The sequence below is a fragment of the Ranitomeya variabilis genome, chromosome 5 (assembly GCF_051348905.1).
Source record: "Ranitomeya variabilis isolate aRanVar5 chromosome 5, aRanVar5.hap1, whole genome shotgun sequence".
Taxonomy (NCBI): Eukaryota; Metazoa; Chordata; class Amphibia; order Anura; family Dendrobatidae; genus Ranitomeya; species Ranitomeya variabilis.
This window is the reverse complement of record NC_135236.1, coordinates 462,680,181-462,695,638: the sequence shown is the minus strand read 5'-3', so window position 1 is coordinate 462,695,638 and position 15,458 is coordinate 462,680,181.

Below are 15,458 nucleotides of genomic sequence, written 5' to 3'. Positions count from 1 at the left end.
CACAATAATTAGCTCTCAGAAAACTAAAAGTGAGCATACGGGTTATCCACCTCCGGATTAGAACACATGGAATATGTGTATTATCACACAGTACGATCACTACTAACTCCACGATAACCATACAGTCCTCGCTGTCTCCACCAATCCTGTTTTTAACCAAATAAATAAATACAGGCAGATTGTACGCCATTCTTCTTTTGAGGTTCACACCATCAGGTTGTTCCATCTCCTCTCCCTCAGAGAAGCAGTCAGATACCGGCCCCTAGGCTCACCCACCCACTTCCTTGATCACTTTTATGCATTGCTACCACACTTCATGTCCTCAGATTTGCCAACCCTTATTCTGGGAGACTTCACAGTTCCACCTCCCAACTGCATCCCAGCTTTTATCTCTAGCCACATCTCGTGGCCTTTTAAAACTTTCAACCTCTGAGACACACCAAGATGGTAACACCCCTGATCCATTCTTTGTCCGGCTCAGTTCAATCTCCTACCTACATAACTCACCTCTTACCCTTTGTCCCCCATGAAATTAAGAGTTTAACTACAACTTAGATGTTTTTAGGTGCTCCCTATAAACACATCTGTTTAGCGCGGTCTATGACATTCCCTAATCAAAGTCCTTTTTATATATATATATATATATATATATATATATATATATATATATATATATATATATATACAGGTATATAGCCTATTCTCTACTTCTCTGAACATAATTCGCCATCAAACTAAACTGTACCCAAAAGCCTCATGCAGCCTTTATCTACCCTCCGAGGCAACTAGGATAACTGCAGCCTTGGAAGGATTGTTAAGAAAAGGCCATTCAAAAATTTTGGGGGAGATTCACAAGGAGTGGACTGCTGCTGGGGTCATTGCTTCAAGAGTAGTGTTGAGCGATACCGTCCGATACTTGAAAGTATCGGTATCGGAAAGTATCGGCCGATACCGGCAAAGTATCGGATCCAATCCGATACCGATACCCGATACCAATACAAGTCAATGGGACTCAAGTATCGGACGGTATTCCTGATGGTTCCCAGGGTCTGAAGGAGAGGAAACTCTCCTTCAGGCCCTGGGAACCATATAAATGTGTAAAAGAAAGAATTAAAATAAAAAATATCGCTATACTCACCTGTCCGACGCAGCCAGGACCTCAGCGAGGGAACCGGCAGCGTTGTTTGTTTAAAATTCGCGCTTTTACTTGGTTACGTGAATTCCCGGCTTGTGATTGGTCAGGGCGGCCATGTTGCCGGGACGCGGACCAATCACAGCAAGCCGTGACGAAATTACGTCACGGCTTGCTGTGATTGGTCCGCGTCCCGGCAACATGGCCGCCATTAACCAATCACAAGCCGTGACGTCACGGGAGGCTGGACTTGCGCACTTTTTAAAAAACGCGCGTGTCCAGCCTCCCGTGACGTCACGGCTTGTGATTGGTTAATGGCGTCCATGTTGCCGGGACGCGGACCAATCACAGCAAGCCGTGACGTAATTTCGTCACGGCTTACTGTGATTGGTCCGCGTCCCGGCAACATGGCGCCGTGACCAATCATAAGCCGGGACGTCACTGGAGGCTGGACACGCGCGTTTTTTAAAAAGTGCGCAAGTCCAGCCTCCCGTGACGTCACGGCTTGTGATTGGTTAATGGCGGCCATGTTGCCGGGACGCGGACCAATCACAGCAAGCCGTGACGTAATTTCGTCATGGCTTGCTGTGATTGGTCCGCGTCCCGGCAACATGGCCGCCCTGACCAATCACAAGCCGGGAATTCACGTAACCAAGTAAAAGCGCAAATTTTAAACAAACAACGCTGCCGGTTCCTTCGCTGAGGTCCAGGCTGCGTCGGACAGGTGAGTATAGCGATATTTTTTATTTTAATTCTTTCTTTTACACATTTTTACATTAATGTTGTTTCGATACCGATACCCGATATCACAAAAATATCGGATCTCGGTATCGGAAATTCCGATACAGCAAGTATCGGCCGATACCCGATACTTGCAGCATCGGAATGCTCAACACTATTCAAGAGCCATCACACACAGACGTATCCAGGACATAGGCTGCAAGTGTCACATTCCTTGTGTCAAGCCACTCATGACCAATAGACAAGGCCAGAAGTGTCTTACCTGGGCCAAGGAGAAAAAGAACTGGACTGTTGGTCCGAATCCAAGGTGTTGTTTTCAGATGAAAGTACATTTTTTAGAATGCGACTAAACTTATAGGACTAAGTAGAGGATCAGGTGAAAGGGATTGTGGGACCTGATTTGGGATAAACTAGCAGCTGGCAAACACACCAGGGAAGGTTTCTTGATCAAAGGCGCTGGGCCTGGCTACATCCATATGCTGTAACACCTTGCACCAGATAACATCTAGAATGACCCCCACCTAGGATACACAGTGGTTAGTATTGAATACAATGCAATAAATGAATTTACCAAAACATTCAGCAGGCACTGTTATATACCATTAAAGGAAATGTTGCAGGATGATAAGCAGCAGAAGACAACAAGCAGATATTGTACCATTAAGGGGAATGTACATGATGATAAGCAGCAGATGACAGCAAGCAGATATTGTACCATTAAAGGGAATGTACAGGATGATAAGCAGCAGATGACAGCAAGCAGATATTGTACCATTAAAGGAATTGTTGCAGGATGAAAAGCAGCAGATAACAGCAAGCAGAGATAGTACCATTAAAGGAAATGTTGCAGGATGATAAGCAGCAGATGACAGCAAGCAGAAATTGCACAATTAAAGGGAATGTTGCAGGATGATAAGCAGCAGATGACAGCAAGCAGTAATTATACCATTAAAGTATATGTTGCAGGATGATAAGCAGATGACAGCAAGCAGATATTGTGCCATTAAGGGTATGTGCACACGTCCGGATTTCTTGCAGAAATTTCCTGAAGAAAACCGGAAATTTTCTGCAAGAAATCCGCATTTTTTTTTTTCATTTTTTTCGCGTTTTTTTTAGCATTCTGCAAGTGTAATTAGCTTGCAGAATGCTAAAGTTTTCCAAGCGATCTGTAGCATCGCTTGGAAAACTGACTGACAGGTAGGTCACACTTGTCAAACATACTGTTTGACAAGTGTGACCAACTTTTTACTATAGATGCTGCTTATGCTTATGTTCGGTAAGATAGAATGTTTAAAAATAATAAAAAAATTTAAAAAATGCTTATACTCACCTGCAGACCTCAGCGGTGTCCGTTCCGTATAGATGGTGTGTGCGCGCAGGACCTTCCATGACGTCGCGGTCACGTGAGCGGTCACATGACCGGTCTCGACCAATCACAGGACCGTGACGTCATCGCAAGTCCTTCACCGCACACCAGCTACAGGAACCGAAGCGGCAGCATGCACCTGAGAGGTGGGAAGACATCGAAGGTGAGTATATCACTATTTTTTATTTTAATTCTTTTTTTTACCACTTATATGGTGCCCAGTCCGTGGAGGAGAGTCTCCTCTCCTCCACCCTGGGTACCAACCGCACATAATCTGCTTACTTCCCGCATGGTGGGCACAGCCCCGTGCGAGAAGTAAGCAGATCAATGGACTCCTAGGTGTGCGGAATCCCCGCAATTCCGCATTTTTAATGAACATGTTGCTTTTTTTTCCTATAGGCCGAAAGCCTGAAGATTGAAGCTAAGCTTTATTCAGTGGAGGAGACAAGCAAGGAGTGGCAGACACCGTTACTAGGGCCCAACCAATGTAGTAGGCCAAATGCAGTTTAAAAATCCCTATAGGCCGAAAGCCTGAAGATTGAAGCTCAGGTCTGTTCAGTGGAGGAGACAAGCAAGGAGTGGCAGACACCGTTACTAGGCCCAACCAAAGTAGTAGGCCAAATGCAGTTTAAAATTCCCTATAGGCTGAAAGCCTGAAGATTGAAGCTAAGCTTTATTCAGTGGAGGAGACAAGGAAGGAGTAGCAGACGCCGTTACTAGGGCCCAACCAAACAAGTAGCCCAAATGCAGTTTAAAATTCCCTATAGGCCGAAAGCCTGAAGATTGAAGCTAAGCTTTATTCAGTGGAGGAGACAAGCAAGGAGTGGCAGACACCTTTACTAGGGCCCAACCAAAGTAGTAGGCCAAATGCAGTTTAAAAATCCCTATAGGCCGAAAGCCTGAAGATTGAAGCTCAGCTCTGTTCAGTGGAGGAGACAAGCAAGGAGTGGCAGACACCGTTACTAGGCCCAACCAAAGTAGTAGGCCAAATGCAGTTTAATATTTAAAATGTAGGCCGAAAGCCTGAAAATTGAAGCTCTGGAAAACCAAACAGGAGAAAACCCTGGAGCGGCAGACACCGTTACTAGGCCCACCCAAACTAATAGCCCAAATGCAGTTTTAAATTCTAAATACAGGCCGAAAGCCTGAAGATTGAAGCTCAGCTTTTTCAGTGGAGGACTGCGGGATTGAGTGGCGCAGACAGACAAAGGTAGTATGTGTTAAATAAAAAAGTTGGCTCTATGCAGTTTTAAATTGGTTACAGGGGTACACAGGCAGCATTGGTGTGTTCAGCAGAGGACGATTGCAAGGAGGGACCGCAGACAGACTTACTAGGCCTAATATAAAAAAAAGTAGGCTCTATGCAGGTTTAAATTGGTTACAGGGGTACACAGGCAGCATTGGTGTGGTCAGCGGAGGACGATTGCAAGGAGGGACCGCGGACAGACTTCCTAGGCCTAAAATAAAAAAGCAGGCTCTATGCAGTTTAAATTAGGCTACAGGGGTACACAGGCAGCATTGGTGTGTTCAGCGGAGGACGATTGCAAGGAGGGACCGCAGACAGACTTCCTAGGCCTAAAATAAAAAAGCAGGCTCTCTGCAGTTTAAATTAGGCTACAGGGGTACACAGGCAGCATTGGTGTGGTCAGCGGAGGACGATTGCAAGGAGGGACCGCAGACAGACTTTCTAGGCCTAAAATGAAAAAGCAGCCTCTATGCAGTTTAAATTAGGCTACAGGGGTACACAGGCAGCATTGGTGTGGTCAGCGGAGGACGATTGCATGAAGGGACCGCAGACTGACTTCCTAGGCCTAAAATGAAAAAGCAGGCTCTATGCAGTTTAAATTAGGCTACAGGGGTACACAGGTAGCATTGGTGTGGTCAGCGGAGGACAATTGCAAGGGGGGACCGCAGACAGACTTACTAGGCCTAAAATAAAAAAGTAGGCTCTATGCAGGTTTAAATTGGTTACAGGGGTACACAGGCAGCATTGGTGTGGTCAGCGGAGGACGATTGCAAGGAGGGACCGCAGACAGACTTCCTAGGCCTAAAATGAAAAAGCAGGCTCTATGCAGTTTAAATTAGGCTACAGGGGTACACAGGCAGCATTTGTTATGGAAATATTAGGGTTGGATAAATATATCCCTGTGCGTGCTGTGGCCGCTCCCAATTAGACTGAGTATTTTGAGCGCTCAAAGGAATGAGACTGCAACACCATTGTGTCAGAACAACATTCCATCAATACTGAATCTTTATTGTACATACATAGTTTTATATTTTCACATAGAAAGGAGTGGTTAGGGGTTGTCAGGGGTGGTTAGTTAATTACCATATTGTCTAGCTCGTCTGTCATTGGTTATCTAAACATATATGGAATATGGTGATTAATGCTCATATGACTGCTGATTAAGCTGAGACATTCGATCAGCAGTCATCAAACATCTGACATTCTTCTGCTTTTAAGGATGGAAAACCCCATACGATCTGTCTGGTTTATATTAGTTCATGTCAGCCATTTTATGATCTGTCTAGGTTATATTAGTTTGTGTCAGCCATTTTAAACCATTGATTATAATGTATATATTAGCTGTGAGCATATAAGTATATATTTGATTATAGAGGAGTATACATGCAAGTGAGATCTACATGATATATATATTTCTATCACAAGCCCCCCTTAGATATCACTTGCCCTAATCCTAGCCTCCTGTCCCAAAGCGCTGCAACTCTTTTGTGCTGTTGGCGAACTGACACAAGCCTAACGCCTGTGCCCCACTCCATACAGACTTTTCGCAAATGGGCGGTCAGGAGATCTGTCCCTAACGGGGGTTCATTGCAATCAGTCTCTTAGTCAATAGCATGTGTAGTGAGCGATGTGTAGTCTTTATCAGGTAGGTCATCTCTTCGGTCAGGCAGGGCATCCACGACATCATTCTGGCTTGGGTGTCATCTTCTGGTAGGGGAGCTTTCTTGCCATGCGATGAGTGGATCCAAGTGGGTCTTCCATCCAGTTTCACAGAGTTTGGTGTCATCAGCAGCACTTGAGCAGGATCATCAAATCTGGGATCGAGTGGTGTTCTCCTTACAAGCTTTTTCACCAACACCCAGTCTCCTGGCTTCTAGGAGTGCATACCGGACACTGAATCTGGATCTGGCACTGAAGAAAAAACTCGAGAATGGATGTTAGCAAGTTTCTTGGTGATTTCAATTACATAAGCAGACAAAGTATCATATTACATAATCAGCTGCTAAGGGAAAGGATACCCCTAACCTGGGACTAGACACAAACAAAATTTCATATGGTGACAGCTTTTCTGGGCCTCTGGGAGTGTGCCTGAACACTGAGTAGTGTGATTGGGAGTGTGTAGGCCTAAGTCTGACCCTACTGCTGACTAGATCTCTCGTGTGAGATTTGCTGTGAATGCAGGTCCCTGGTCACTCTCTATCACTTCTGGGACCCCATAGCTGCATATCTCGTCTCTGAGAGTAGCTTCTTTGCAGTAGTCTTTGCTGACTGGTTCCTCACTGGGAAAGCTTCTTGCCATCCTGAGAACACGTCCACGACCACAAGGGCATATTCGAATCCTCCACTTGGCGGCATCTGGATGTGGTCTATCTGGATCCTCTGGAAGGGGTACAGTGGTCTGGCAAGTTGATGAGTGGGAACTTTCTTGATTCTTCCAGGGTTGCATTTGCCACAGGTCAGGCAGCTGTTTATGAACTTGGCTGTTAGGGTGGAGATTTCTGGAGTGAACCAGTAAGCACCAATCGGATCATTCATCTGTGTCTTTAATCTGTGTGTGGGCCCATGTGCCCACTGGACCACCATAGGGTACATGCTTCGGAGTAAACAGGGTTTGTAGTCCATTTAGTATACCCTTCCTTCTTCATGTGTTGCTCACTTCTGCATCCAGCATTCCTTCTTGTCCTTTGGGGCTTGCTCTTGCAACTTTTTTGAGCAGATCCCAGGATGTCATCTTGTCAGGTTTCCTGTCTTCAGCCGTCCTGTAGTAGCCGTCCGGCTCTACGACCTCTTCCACTTGTCCATATTGTCTTCCCTTGACTGTTTCTTTGGCTGCCATATCCGCCATGTTGTTGCCTCGTGCCCCTACTGTGTTCAGTTTTCCATGCGCTTTGACTTTTAGCATTGTCACCACTTTTGGAAGTTGAAGTGTGTTCAGCAGGTCCTTAATGGCTCCATTGATGCTTCACGGTTGTTCCGCTTGCTGTGAGGAAGTCCCTTGCAGCCCAGATGGGTCCGAAGTCGTGTGCTATGCCATGCAAGTACCTTGAATCGGTAAACATTTTCTCAGTCTTGTCTTCTGCCATCTGGTAGGCCTTCATCAGCGCTATCAGTTCTGCTTCCTGGGCTGACAGACTGGGCGGCAGACTTCTGGACCACAGGATCTCTTGATTGCTGGTCGCTGCACCTCCCGTGTGGAATCTTCCTTCATCATCTGCAAATCTGGAGCCATCCACATAGAGGATCAACTCTGGGTTGGTCAGTGGCTCTTCTGCCACCTTGGGTAGTCCTGCTGTTTCCTGTTGCATGATGCTGAAGCAATCATGGTCATCCGTCCGGAGCAAATTCAGATCCCTGCAGAAGGTATCATGCCGATTTTGATCAGACTTTTTATCTGAGGATCCGTATCTGTATCCCCCCTTGGGAGTGGGAGTAGAGTGGGCGGATTGAGGACTGTGCATTTGGAGATGGTGACATTGTTGGGCAGGAGTAGAGAGCACTGGAGGCGAAGATGCCTGGCGGTGGAGAGATGTTTTGGCTGGGTTTGGTTGAGGATTGCTGAGATGTCATGCAGAGCCAGGATTTCCCATGGTTTTTCCACTGATGTCAGTAGTCCTGTCCAGGAGGGCGTGTGCTGCAACTGCTGCTCTCATGCAGGAGGAAGAGGCTTCCCTTGCAACTGGATCCAGGCAAGCTGAAAAGTAGTCCGAAAGTCTCTGCTTTCCCCCCTGAAGCTGTGTCAGGACTCCAGTAGCAAGGCCTTCTCTTCTCATCAAGTAGAGATGGAATGGCTTCTTGTAGTCAGATAGGCCTAGTGCTGGCGCTGAGACTACAGAGCCTTTTAACTTCTTGAACGAACTGAAGGCCACATCTGTCTGGAGGAACGGGGTCACACTGACGTATTCACACAGAGGCTGCATTAGGACGGAAGCATCAGAGATCCAGGCTCTGCAATATGAAACTAGACCAAGGAAGGCCTGTAGCACCTTTGGAGTTGTCGGAGGGACCATCTTCTCCACTGTGGTCTTCCGGTCATCTGTCAGTTGTTTCGCCTGGTGAGCAATACAGTGTCTCTGGAACGTAACTTGCTTCAGACACCACTGGACTTTGTTCTTTGAGATCTTGCAGTGCTGCTCCGCCAGGTAGAGTAGGAGATACAAGGAATGGGCTTTACACGTGTCAAAGTCAACTGCACAAAGGAGTAAATTGTCCATGTATTGTAGCAGGGTTACTTCTGCTTGTTCTGTGACTCAGTTGGTGAGAACTGTGGACATTGCTTTGGTGAACTGTGAAGGGCTGTTCTGGGCCCACTGTGGCATCACTGTCCATGTGTGGTGTCCCCCCTGGTGCATTAAGGCAAACAGGAACTGGTCTTCCGGATGAGGGGGAACACTGAAGAAAACCTTAGCCAGGTCGGTCACTGTGAACACTTTTGCTGTGGCAGGCACATTTGAGAGCAGAGTGTGCGGATTCGGCATAATTGCAGTTTCAAACACTGTGGCGTCATTCACAGCTCTCAGGTCATATACCATTCTGAACTTGGCTGTCTCTCCTTTTACAGTCTTTTTCTTGACGGGGAAAAGCGGGGTATTGCAAGGCGATGTGCGAGGAACAATGATTCCTATTTCCAGGCAGACCTTCAGTTGGTCAGAGGCAGCTTGACTCTAGGCCTGGCCTGGGCCTTACGAGGGTACGGGGTACATGGCTTGAGTGACACCCGTACTGGGGCAACTTGAGGTTTTCTCACGTGCTGGGGTCCCTTAGACCATAGACTTTCTGGTACTACATCCAGTACCTCCTTGGGTAGGCCTCAATTGTTTAATGTTCTTGTAGGGCCGCCAGCATGACTCTTCTCGGGTCAGGGATGAAGAAAGTGTCACTGTCCCATCTTCCTGGAACACTGTGGTTGCCTTCAGCTTCTGCAGTAGGTTCGCTCCCAGCAGGTTGAGTGGCAGGTCCTTTACACCACAAACTGGGACAGGATAGAGTGTCCTGGCTGAGTGCACACGCTCAGTGGCTTTGTAAGCTGAGAATGTCTGACTTGACCACCAATGCCCATGCGAGACACAGAGGATTCTGATAGGCAGGTGGGATCAGCGAGTTCCACAGGTGTCATCACACTTCTGGCTGCACCACTTTGGATCTGACAACGCCATCCACTTTTAAAGGTAATTTGAGGTATTGGTCCTGCAGATGAAGTTTTACATGTCAGGAGCGTAGTGTCTTGCGGACCTGGCTTGCTTGCCTCTGTCCTATGGATGGGGTACTTCACTGCTTTCTGCACTTCCTCCTTGACCTGTTTCTCTGGACCAACTCTTGGGTTGCATGGGTCCAGTCTCTTCGGGGCGTGAGTGCTTTGCACTGGTTCTGGAAATGGCCAAACTTGCTACAGATGTAACACTTGACACTTTTTCTGTCTTTGTAGGGTGGTTGCGCTTTCAGGTCAGTGGTCACCATGAGAGGGGCTGTCTTCTGCACCCCTGGTTGGGACTCAATCCTTTTGGCTACTGTGGACAACGGCATGATGGGTACTGTAGCGGCAGCGGGGTCCGGCCTGCTGATTGAAGCTGCGGTGGTAAGACGGGGCCTGCAGGTGCATTCGTGGCGAGGCCCGGGGGTGCCATGAGACCGGCGGCTGCATCCAACCCAAGGTCTTGGGGCATTACAGGGGCTGCGGCTGCATCTGCCGTCACTTCCTACCCCTGGTCTGACATAGCTTCTCCCCTTTGCTAACCTTATTGAGGTCGGTGTCTCCTCTCTGGAGTCTGCAGCGGTTCTTCCAGTGTGTTGGTCGGCACTTTGCAGCGTCTTCACCTCTGGCTCCCCTTCCAGCGTTTTCAGCAGCACGGCACCTGTTTCCTTCTTTGCGCTCTTTGTGGTGCTATAATGGCGGCAGTTTTGGCAACAATTAGCAATAAACAGTCTCCTAGGCGCACATAAAACATTTTTTCTGGGTCAGTCCACTGCTATTGACCTGTTCCTAGGCCTAGCCACTATCAGTGGTTTCCTGATTGGCTGTCTCAGTCCATGCCCAAAAGCCTGTGTATCTGGTCATGACTCATGAATGGTGAAGCCCAAGTCTTGGAAAACTTGCATTACTCTGCCATGAAACTTCTTTACAGTCTCTGTCTTATCTTGGCTCATGTCATGGCTTGTCCTGCCAATCTGCCTTTGGCCCACTCTCTGAGCTGTTCAATTAGCTGTGGCCCTGACTCCCAAGTGTGTATGTCTGATTCTGCTGGAAGTTTGAATTGCTCCTTCATGATTGGCCAGAGTGCATCACCTGCTTCTATTTTCATTCATGGCCCAGAGATCATTCCAGGTGGCTGCATATGTTTGCTGCTTCTGCTACTTTCTTCGGTAAAATGGCATCCCTGGGTCTGGACTATTGTCACCTGACTTGAAGTGCAGTGCACATAGTGTAATGGTGGTGCCTCTATCTGCCCTTGCATTCTTGATGCCTGTGGGTTTCTTTTCTAGTACTGGACAGCATGTATGATGTTCCCTCTTCATCTTCATCAGAAGAATAGTTGTGGTAGCTTGTACTGGGGTCGTACACTGACTGATTTTGGACTTAGAAGTTGCTTTTTTATGTGAGGATGTCTCCCCCCTTGCTGAAGCTATGATGGATTAGGATTATAGTTTCATGTTGGTGTGAATGTGGATGTAGGCAGCTCTGACCGGTGCTGAAGCTGTACATTATCAATACATGGTGATATCAAAGTTCATGTAAAACCTTAAGGGTTACAATATTGTTGACTGTGAAATGAGGTAACGGAGGATCTGTCAGTGAGCTCGTTCTGATATCACTCCTCCCCCCTCTGCACCCAGGGCTGAGCTGCCTGCTGCCTGATGTGTCTGGGGCTGCCCACTGTAGGGGGGGCTTTCACCTTCTTTCCCCGATATCACAACTGGCAATGGCTGGACTGTGCCAGGGACACTTTGTGCTGTACGCACCATATTGTTTGAATTGGGCGTTGGCCCAGCCGGCAACAAGGAGGGAAAAAGAGGAAGAAGAAGGGGGAGGGTTCGAGGAGTGAGACAAAGGAATAGTAGGAGGGGAGAGAGAGAGAGAGAGAGTGTGGAGAAGAGGGAGGAGAGATGGGTGTGTAGAAGGAAAAGAAGGAGGAGATAGGTGTGGTTGTGAAGTGGAGAAGAAGGGAGGAGAAGATGGAGGGTGAGAAGAAATATGTGGAGGAAGAGGAGAGGAAAAGAGAGAGAGAGAGAAGAATGCAGAGAGAAAAGACTGACAACAGAATGAGAACAATAGAGTGGAGCAATGATGCCTTCTCCCTGTAGGGAGAGACGGGGTGCACCACATACTGTGCAAAAATAACTACCTATACCATGGATTCTGCTAAAAGCAGACTACTCAGATTCTCCTGTCTTATACCCACAAAAATCACTTCCTGGTTTGCTCACATAATTTTCTGTAACACCTAAACGATGTAAGCTCTGCTGCCACTTCATACCATGTATTAGTATTCAGCAATCTAACATCAGATAACTTCCCTTATTTTTCCTTTCTACGTCATGCCACTCCGCAGCTTGAAGTCTGCCATTCTAATGAATTTCACGTACTTAATACCTTCGTATTCTGTCACTATCTAGGGGCTGTTTTCTCATCAGGAAGTAAAAAGACTTTCCTGTTGCTCGGCTACTTTATTCCCCATGGCAAAAGCGAAAAATGAAAATGAAAAACACACAAAAATGAGAAAAGAAAACAGTACTAAAAAAAACTTCTAAAAATGAGTATATAAAACACTAAGAAAAACTCAAAATGATAAGAAAACCGTCAAAAACTTAGTTCACAACCAAAAACTCAAAACTTTGATACAAGAGTAAAGAAAAAACTTTTTTCAAAAATAAATAAATAAAAAATAAAAAGATAAAGAGATTGAAGATTGAGGAAAACTTAATTAAAAATTTTAAAATGCCGCAAAAAGGAAAAAAAAAGACCCTTTAAGAGAGTAAAAAGAATTAAAAATGAAAACGGCTTTTCCCTTTTTTTTTTTTTCTCTCTTAGAATCTCTGCGCCCAAATGCAGTCAGAGACACACTTCCTCTTTTTTTAATACTATAATATTCTAATATGCAATGTCACTAAAATCCCGTTTGTCATATCAAAAATGATGGATACAATTTAAATTTCACTTCTTCACAAAAAAACTACGCATACCCAGCATTGCAGCTGAAAACAGTCAGGAAAAAAAAACTAGATATGACAGTTTGATTTACAATGCATATCTCTCTGCTAAACAGCACGGAGAAAGAGGAAGTTCGGACAAGAGAACTATTTCTGCTTCTTAAAGCGGCAATAGTACATGGCACAAACAGACAGATAGACAATCCGAGAGATGCCCTTTTAAATTCTGTGACACATGCAGGCTGCGCTGGGAACAGACAACTATCAATCGCACTGGCACGCATATGCCGGGTTCTACCACCCTCCGCTCCGGTCGTCCTGACTGGCCGCCGGCTACGGGAATCTGTGGTAGCCCCTGAAAACTATCACCATCCATGCCTGGATTCTGGAGCCACCTGCTCCGGAACTACCTGTTCCTTTCCTCTTGCACGGGAATCTGTGATAGCTTACTCAGCGATTTGAACTCCTGCTGTCTGTTACCCAGCCACCATAAACAAAAGTCACTTTTTCCTTCCTCTCTCGGATTTTACACAAACACATACACGGTCCACAGCAGACACCTCCCAGGGTGGATTCGTGGCTACGGATTTTTTACACTACCTGGGAATTTGTGACCACATCTTACCGGCAAGAAGCATAGACGAGGACTGGGCACAGGGGACTTTCAGGTAAGATGATAACATTTTCTTACCTTACTTATGGAGCTGCGCAGTCTCCTGCCCCTGTGCCAAAGCCACGGCCATAACTTCGGTTCCGGTCAGTAGTGGGTCCACGTGTGTTCATCCGTGCCTCGCTGTTGGGCGCCATTATTGTTATGGAAATATTAGGGTTGGATAAATATATCCCTGTGCGTGCTGTGGCCGCTCCCAATTAGACTGAGTATTTTGAGCGCTCAAAGGAATGAGACTGCAACACCATTGTGTCAGAACAACATTCCATCAATACTGAATCTTTATTGTACATACATAGTTTTATATTTTCACATAGAAAGGAGTGGTTAGGGGTTGTCAGGGGTGGTTAGTTAATTACCATATTGTCTAGCTCGTCTGTCATTGGTTATCTAAACATATATGGAATATGGTGATTAATGCTCATATGACTGCTGATTAAGCTGAGACATTCGATCAGCAGTCATCAAACATCTGACATTCTTCTGCTTTTAAGGATGGAAAACCCCATACGATCTGTCTGGTTTATATTAGTTCATGTCAGCCATTTTATGATCTGTCTAGGTTATATTAGTTTGTGTCAGCCATTTTAAACCATTGATTATAATGTATATATTAGCTGTGAGCATATAAGTATATATTTGATTATAGAGGAGTATACATGCAAGTGAGATCTACATGATATATATATTTCTATCACACATTGGTGTGGTCAGCGGAGGACGATTGCAAGGAGGGACCGCAGACAGACTTCCTAGGCCTAAAATGAAAAAGCAGCCTCTATGCAGTTTAAATTAGGCTACAGGGGTACACAAGCAGCATTGGTGTGGTCAGCGGTGGACGATTGCAAGGGGGGACCGCAGGCAGACTTACTATGCCTAAAATAAAAAAAAGTAGGCTCTATTCAGGTTTAAATTGGTTACAGGGGTACACAGGCAGCATTGGTGTGGTCAGCGGAGGACGATTGCAAGGAGGGACCGCAGACAGACTTCCTAGGCCTAAAATAAAAAAGCAGGCTCTATGCAGTTTAAATTAGGCTACAGGGGTACACAGGCAGCATTGGTCTGGTCAGCGGAGGACGATTGCAAGGAGGGACCACAGACAGACTTCCTTAATCATGTCAACAAATTGGTATTGGCAGTGCCAGTGAAGGATTTAACAGCACAGACTAAACAGTGGTGGAGCAGTGAGAGGTAATTTTGCAAGTGGTGGAGCACTGTTTGAGCTGGGGGGAAACACTCTCGTGGGCGGCGGTACTGGCCCAGGGCCACTCATGTTACGACGGTGTGTCTGACGTTGGGTGTGCACTACCACCGCCAGAGACACTTCATTGTACTATGAGGGACCCTGTGCCAGTGCCTTCGCCCAAAAGTGGGCACACCCACCTGTTCAGCCAAACGGCACTCGCACGGGTGCTTGCGCCAAGTGGTGACCATGGCCCCGTGGGGGGAGTCAGCCCATTTATGGAGGTGAAAAAAAGGCCTATGGTGGACATACAGCAGCTGCAAATGGAGAAATTGGAGCAGTCAGTAAGACGAGTCCAAAAGAAGGAACTTTTTACAGGAAAGCTAGGTGTCAGCAGGGAAAGGTGGAGCAAAATAATTAGAAATCCATGATTGGTTCATTTTAATGAAGGTTAGATCATCAACATTTTGGGTAGCCAGACGAGTCCTTTTTTCGGTCAGTATTGAACCAGCAGCACTGAATACTCTTTCTGATAGCACACTAGCAGCTGGGCAAGCGAGCTCCTGTAATGCATATTCTGCCAATTCAGGCCAGGTGTCTATTTTAGATGCCCAGTAATCAAAGGGGAATGACGTGTGAGGGAGAACATCGATAAGGGAGGAAAAATAGTTAGTAACCATACTGGACAAATATTGTCTCCTGTCACTTTGAATTGATGCTGCAGTACCTGTCGTGTATGCGGTCATTGCGAAATCACTCCACAACCTGGTCGTAAAACCCCTCTGTCCAACGCCACTTCTGATATGTGCCCCTCTAACACCTCTTGCATGTTGCCCCCTGCAGCTCGTGTGAGAACCATCACCGCCGCTGTGTGCTGGGAATGCCTGAACCAAACGGTCTACAGGAGTTGCTTGTTTGGTAGCCAACATTTGCTCAAGGTTCTCATGTGGCATGATATTTTGCAATTTCCCTTTATAG